The sequence below is a fragment of the Cebus imitator genome, unplaced genomic scaffold (assembly GCF_001604975.1).
Source record: "Cebus imitator isolate Cc_AM_T3 unplaced genomic scaffold, Cebus_imitator-1.0 Scaffold18, whole genome shotgun sequence".
Taxonomy (NCBI): Eukaryota; Metazoa; Chordata; class Mammalia; order Primates; family Cebidae; genus Cebus; species Cebus imitator.
The window spans coordinates 19,505,889-19,512,782 of record NW_016107333.1 but is presented as its reverse complement, the minus strand read 5'-3'; positions in this window follow the sequence as shown (position 1 = coordinate 19,512,782).

Sequence of the window (6,894 nt, the reverse complement as noted above, 5' to 3'; positions counted from 1 at the left end):
AAAAAAAAAAAAAAAAAAAAAAAAAAGAAATGCAAGTGTGAACTCAAGATCCTCATGCATAAAGAATTCACAGTCTTGTGGAAAAGAAATCAAAGACAATAATAGATGCAAATACATGTATAGACATTGCTTATTTTAAAAACTGACTTTAACAGGCTATTACTCTACCCCTACTCCATACAACAAATACGCTATGTACAGTGATTGTAGTCTTACCTAAGATGCATATTTCTGCCTGCTTAGCAAAGTCCTGTAGGACCACTCCTTTGAAAAACATAAAAAGACCAGAACTGGTTCCTGGACCCTCACTTTTGCTCTCCAGGTATTAAAACAAACAAAAACCCGACAGAAAACTTTATCCTAACAAGAACTTCCACTGGGAAGAAACCCCAAAGGAGGATGCTATGGTCTGAATGTTTGTGTCCCCCCAAAATTCGCATTTTGAAATCTTAACCCCCAAGGTGATGGTGGTGAGTCCTTTGGGAGGTGATGAAGTCATGAGGATGGGATTAGTGCCCTCATAAAAGAGACCTGAAAGAGTTCCCTTGTCCTTTCCAACATGTGAGTTACAGCAGATGGTGCCACCTGTGAATCAGGAAGTAGGCTTTCACTAGACACTGAATCTGCCAGATCTTGATTTGAACTTCCCAGCCTCTAGAACTATGAGAAATAAGTTTCTGCTGTTTCTAAGCACCCAATTTATGATCTACTGTCACTAGAGCTTGAGTGGACTAAGACAGGGGGGATCTTCACTAAAAGGGAGCTAATTTTGATGGAGAATGGGCCACTAACTCAAGTATACTCTTTTTGTTGTTGCTCTTGTTTTATTTTTGAGACAGAGTCTTATTCTGTTGCCCAGGCTGGAGTGCAGTGGCACAACCTCAGCTCAATGCAACCTCTGCCTCCTGAGTTCAAGTGATTCTCCTGCCTCAGCCTCCTGAGTAGCTGGGGATTACAGGCATGCACCACCACAACTGGCTAATTTTTGTATTTTTAGCCAGTCGTGGTTTTGCCATGTTGGCCAGACTGGTCTCGAACACCTGACCTCAGGTGATCCCCGTGCCTTGGCTCCCAAAGTGCTGGGATTACAGGTGTGAGCCATTGCACCTGGCATTAATTCTTTACTTGCATTGACTCATTTAAGAAATTTAACAGAAAATGCTAAGTTTTTGCTACACCCCCAAATAATGTTTCCACATGAGCAGGCACTCCAGTGGGGATGAAAACATAGCAGTTGGCACTTTGAAGTGAGATGGCAAACCTAGGAAAATACTCAGGCCTGGGCTGCCACATTCAGGTTATGCCTTACACAAGAGAGAGGGGCTGGGGGAAGAAAGGCTGAAATTGACTCCTCTCTTAGCTTGTGTGGCTGAAGCACCCAGTGAAAAGGGAACAATGCTTTTATTTCACACAAAGATTCTACCACCCACCAAGCCTAGAGAAGCCCTTGTTTTTCTAATTCATCTGCCCAGAGGCTCTCGTTTTTATAATCAGTGTAATTTGAATGTGCTAACAGGTACCCTAACTTCCCTCAAAGCTTTCTGAACTTGATGGTTTTGAGGGCAAGTGGGGGATCCAACTTTAATAATTTGAAGCATCCACCCTTCACTTGGAAATGGCATCTTCTTAAAAGCCTCACTTACTTTGGACTCTGATCTTCTACCAGGGGGTAACCAGAGAGCTTTAGAAAATGATGGGCTCTGTTCATTTCGGGATTTTAAAAAATTATTATTAAATTTTTTATTGTTGACCACTGTTAATTCATATGCAGTTGTAAGAGGTAATACAGAAAGATCCCATACATCATTTACCCAAAGTTTATTTTTGTAAACCAACATTTGTTGAGCATTAGAAAAACAAAGATGTTTTAGAAGAAACCCTAGCCCCTTAGGACCTTCTATTCTCATGATGAAGACAGACACAGAAGTTCTTTTTGGTGAAGTTCATTATGCAAAGTGCCCAGAGTGAAGTGAACACCTCAGAGAAAGAGTCCTAGGCAGTATCTTAGGGGATGAGCAGAAGTTTTCCAAGGGCAGTGGATGTTAGAAGGGCAGTCTGGGCAGAGAAAACAGCATGGGTCAAGGCTCAGAAGTAGGAAGTAACATGGGGTGTGCTGGGGGCCATTCAAGAAAGTCAGCATGAATCTGAGCAAAGCATTCAAGGATGGGGGTTCACAGGCATCCTGAGAATGAGAAGGATGTTGTGTGATCCTGACTTCCCATGTTCTGTGCCAGGGAAATGAAAAGCAGATGGGAAATATGCTCCCAAACACTGCTAGAGAATGGCTCTCAGAGAAGCAGGAGAGAATCTCATTTAGAACTGAAGAGCCTGCAGAGACCTCACTTGCAACCACTGGGATAATAGAGTCTGTCTTCCTTCTGTGACCTTCACCCAAAGCCAAGGACAGGAAGTCTAGCTCACATCCTTCCAGCAAGGCAGAAAATTCTTCTTCTGCCTAGGGGAAGCAATTGGAACAAAATAGAGTCCCCCTCTACCAATCTGGGCTGCTAAGCCCAACTGTCCTTGGCTCTCATGTGGTATGGAGAATGTCCTGAAGTCCTTCAAGGGCCCAGTGAAGGATAAAGAAGGTAGATGGTATGCTGGCAAGTTTAGCAGAGGGTTACCAAAGTGGAGCTTGTGGGGCATACAACCTGGGCTGGTGACCAAATGGGAATCCCCACAACTTTAAGGAAATACACAACCTCAGAGAGCTGAGATGAGGCAAGTTAACCAGGAGGGCCCCAAACCCTTGCTGAGCTAAGAGACAGCATACCGAGAGTATCATTCTAGCCACAGTTGTTTGCAGGAGGTGGCAGTAGAGTGAGGAGTGACAGAGTAGATGGGGAAATCATTTCTTCAAAACTGGTGAAGATCTGGCATGAGACCAGCACAAAGATTGGCAATCCAACCACCCACTACCACAGCAACACAACCAGCAAACCCCAACAAGCCACTTGGAGCAGAAGACAGAGGGGACACTGAGATAGTTAAATCTAAGTTTCCTTGTTACTGGGATGGAGGATTAGGTGATTTATATATATATATGAAGAAGCTTCGTTTTCTTTGAATAAATGAACATTTTATGTATAAAGGATCAACCTTCTGTATGTTTTAAGAAATCCCTGGCCAGGTTTTGAAAGAAACAAGTCTATTCGAATTCAGAATAAGGGTTCCATGCTGGTTAATGACTTCTGAATGATGCCATACTCCCTGCCAGTGTTAAAACATTCTCTAAAATAACCCTGTCCAACCCGCAGTGCATGGCTGCAGGCAACCAGGATGACTTTGAATGTGGCCAACACAAATTTGTAAACTTTCTTAAAACATTATGAGTTTTTTTGTGATTTTTTTTTAGAGCATCGGCTATCATTAGTGTATTTTATGTGTGGCCGAAGACTACACATAAAAAAATTGGTGGCCTAATTCTTCTTCTTTGAATGTGAGTCAGGGAATCCAAAAGACTGGACACACCTGCTCTATAATATTCAGCAGAATAAGAGATGAGCTCCTTTTTGTTAACCTGTCCTCAGGTCCAAAGAAGTGACAGCTCCTGGTACATCTCCAGAAAGCGGGGTTATGACCTACTCCTTTTTCTTTTTCTTTTTTCTTTTTTTTTTTTTTTTTGTGACAGAGTCTCACTCTATCACCAGGCACCAGGCTGGAGTACAGTGGCGTGACCTCGGCTCACTGCAACCTCCGCCTCTCGGGTTCAAGCAATTCTCCTGCCTCAGCCTCCCGAGTAGCTGGGAATACAGGTGCGTGCCACCACACTCAGCTAATTTTTTTGTATTTTAGTAGAGAGAGGGTTTCACCATGTTGGCCAGGATGGTCTCGATCTCTTGACCTTGTGATCCGCCCGCCTCGGCCTCCCAAAGTGTTGGGATTACATGACCCACTCTGTTATAAGAGGACAGGAGTAGAGCTTGTATCTGTGAACTGGTTTACTTCAGGACAACCTGATTTTGTAGTATTCCACTTGAAGTTGAAAGGGAAAGAGACAGAAAAAAATGGTGTGGGATAAAGAAGAAAGTAGTGTCCTTTATGGACAGGACGTAGAATTTGGTGGCTTATGAGTCACTGATGGCCATATTTTTAGGTGTGTTTTTTAAAGTAAAAAATACATTTTCTTTGTGAGGTTTGCTGTGTTAACAAAACCCCTCCAAATCTCAACAACTCAGAACAAAACTTTTTTGTACCTCTCTGTATTTCTGTCTCATTCCATGAGCCAGGCTGAGAGACTAATCCCTTCATGGGGCATACCTGGGAAAAAGCAAGAAAGCTGGCCAAAACTCACAACGCATCTTAAACATCCAACATAACAGATTCCATATTTACTCACATTTCATTGGCCAAAGTGTGTTACATGGCCAAGCCCCAGTCCAGTGAGGTGGAGACATAAAATTTCCCCACAGGAAGGATAGTAAACCACATGATGATGGACAGGGATGAGTAATATTCTTTTTTTTTTTTTTTTTTAATTTCTTGAGACAGAATCTTGCTCTGTTGCCCAGGCTGGAGTGCAGTGGTGCAATCTCAGCTCAGTGCAACCGCCGCCTCCCAGGTTCAAGTAATTCTCCTACCTCAGCCTCTCAAGTAGCTGAGATTACAGGCACATGCCACCATGCCTGGCTAATTTTTCTATTGTTAGTAGAGACAGGGTTTCACCATGTTCACCAGGCTGATCTTGAACTTCTGACCTCAAATGATCTACCCGCCTCAGCCTCCTAACGTTCTGGGATTACAGGCGTGAGCTACCGCGTCCGGCTGAGTAATACTCTTATAGGGACAGACTAGGGAGAAATTGAAAAAAATACATAATTTACCATGATGATACGAACTCAATATTGAAAATTCAGAAACTATGGAGAAGAAAAAAGAAAATAATTACCCGTAACCCACAGTTAACATTTTGATATATTTCCTTTCAGTACATATGTGTGTGTGTGTGTGTTTGCAAATACAAATGTAAATTTGGAATTATATAACATATACAAGTACGTACCCGCTTTATAGGCTGCTTGTTTATATAGAGTTATATTATTGAATTCTTTCCCACATAATTATTTTCTTAAAATATCATTTTAGTGCCTGCATAATTTTTGTATTAGTTTAGACAAACTAGGTTTTGTAGCAATAACAAAAAATTCTCCATGTGGCTATATGACTTCATATGGCAAAGGTTTGTTTCCGATTCAAGTTTCACGTCCAGTGCAGGACAGCATTTTGATCACTTTGAAACAGAGCCAGACAGCGCAGCTGCTATTTCAGATGTATCTGATCATCAAGTGAGAGGAAAGGAGAATATTGAAAAGCATACACATTTTATTAGCCAAAGCAAGTTACGTGGTGTAAAATAAATAAATATATATATATATATATATATATATTTAATTTTAATTCTTTCTTTTCTTTTTTTTTCTTTTTTATACAGTCTTTCTCTGTCGCCCAGGCTAGAGTGCAGTGGTGCAATCTTGTCTCATTGCAACCTCGGCTTCCCGGGTTCAAACAATTCTCATGCCTCAGCCTCCCAAGTAGCTGGGATTACAGGCATGTGCCACACATCTGACTAATTTTTGTATTTTTAGTAGAGACAGGGTTTTACCATGTTGGCCAGGCTGGTCTTAAACTCCTGGCCTCAAGTGATCTGCCCACCTTGGTCTCCCAAAGTGCTGGGATTACAGGCATCAGCCACCATGCCCAGCCGATATATATATGTAAGCAAATGTAGCATAAGCAGAAACTTGACACATGCTCTCTTCATGCTTTTAGAATAATCTCAGATTGACTCAGAGGATGAAAGACCACATGGAGAGATTGGCCGAGCCGTCCCAGCTGTCCCATACATACAACCAGCTCCAGCTTAGCTAGCTCTGACCAAAAGATTCATCCAGCAAACCATGGATTTTGACAGCGTCTTAAGTCACTGAATTTTGGGGTGGTTTGTTATGCAGCAAGAGCTGGCTTATGCACATGTTTATTTCTAACTTAATCTGGGAGGGAGCCATAATAGTTTTGCAGAACCTTAATGTCTACCTCAGCATTAAATTTTACGGATGAGCCATCATTTATTTAAATACTTTTCATTATTCAAATCACACTTTTACCAAATGTGTAACATCACATTTATTACAACTATAAATAAAACTCCCATAAACAGCTTTGTGTATAAATTTTTAACCAAGTTTCTGATTATTTCATAATAATAACAATTTCCACTAAATAATAGACTGGTGGAAAAAGAATCACTAGTTAGAAATGTAAGGCTGTTAGTATTTATCAAATTAAGTGCCAAAAGGATTGTACCAATTTATGTATCTAATGAAAATGTGTAAGCATTCTAAAGAGGAAACCTGAGTTCCCACAGCATTGAATGCAGTGGCCGGCTCTCACACTTACACATGCCTTATATCTCCCTCAAAGAAACTGGAATGGTCACGGGGCCCCTCCCTGCTCAAATCTTTAACCACGTATTGCTTACCCAATATCACCTCCTGTCAGTACCACAGGAAGAAAACCTCTTGTTCCCATTACTTGGCAGAGTTATAGTTTGAGAACACTTAAGTCTGGCATGCTAGTCTTGTTGCTGGTTATAAAATTAAATAAATAGACTGGGTGCGATGGCTCATGCCTGTAATCCCAGCACTTTGGGAGGTTGAGGCAGGTGGATCACCTGAGGTCAGGAGTTCAAGACCAGCCTGGTCAACATGGTGAAACTTCATCTCTACCAAAAATATTTAAAAATTATCTGGGCAGGGTGGTGGGTGCCTGTAATCCCAGCTACTCAGGAGGTTGAAGCAGAAGAATCCCTTGAACCTGGGCGGTGGAGGTTGCAGTGAGCCAAGATCGTGCCATTGCACTCTAGCCTGGGCAACAAGAGTGAAACTTCATCTCAAA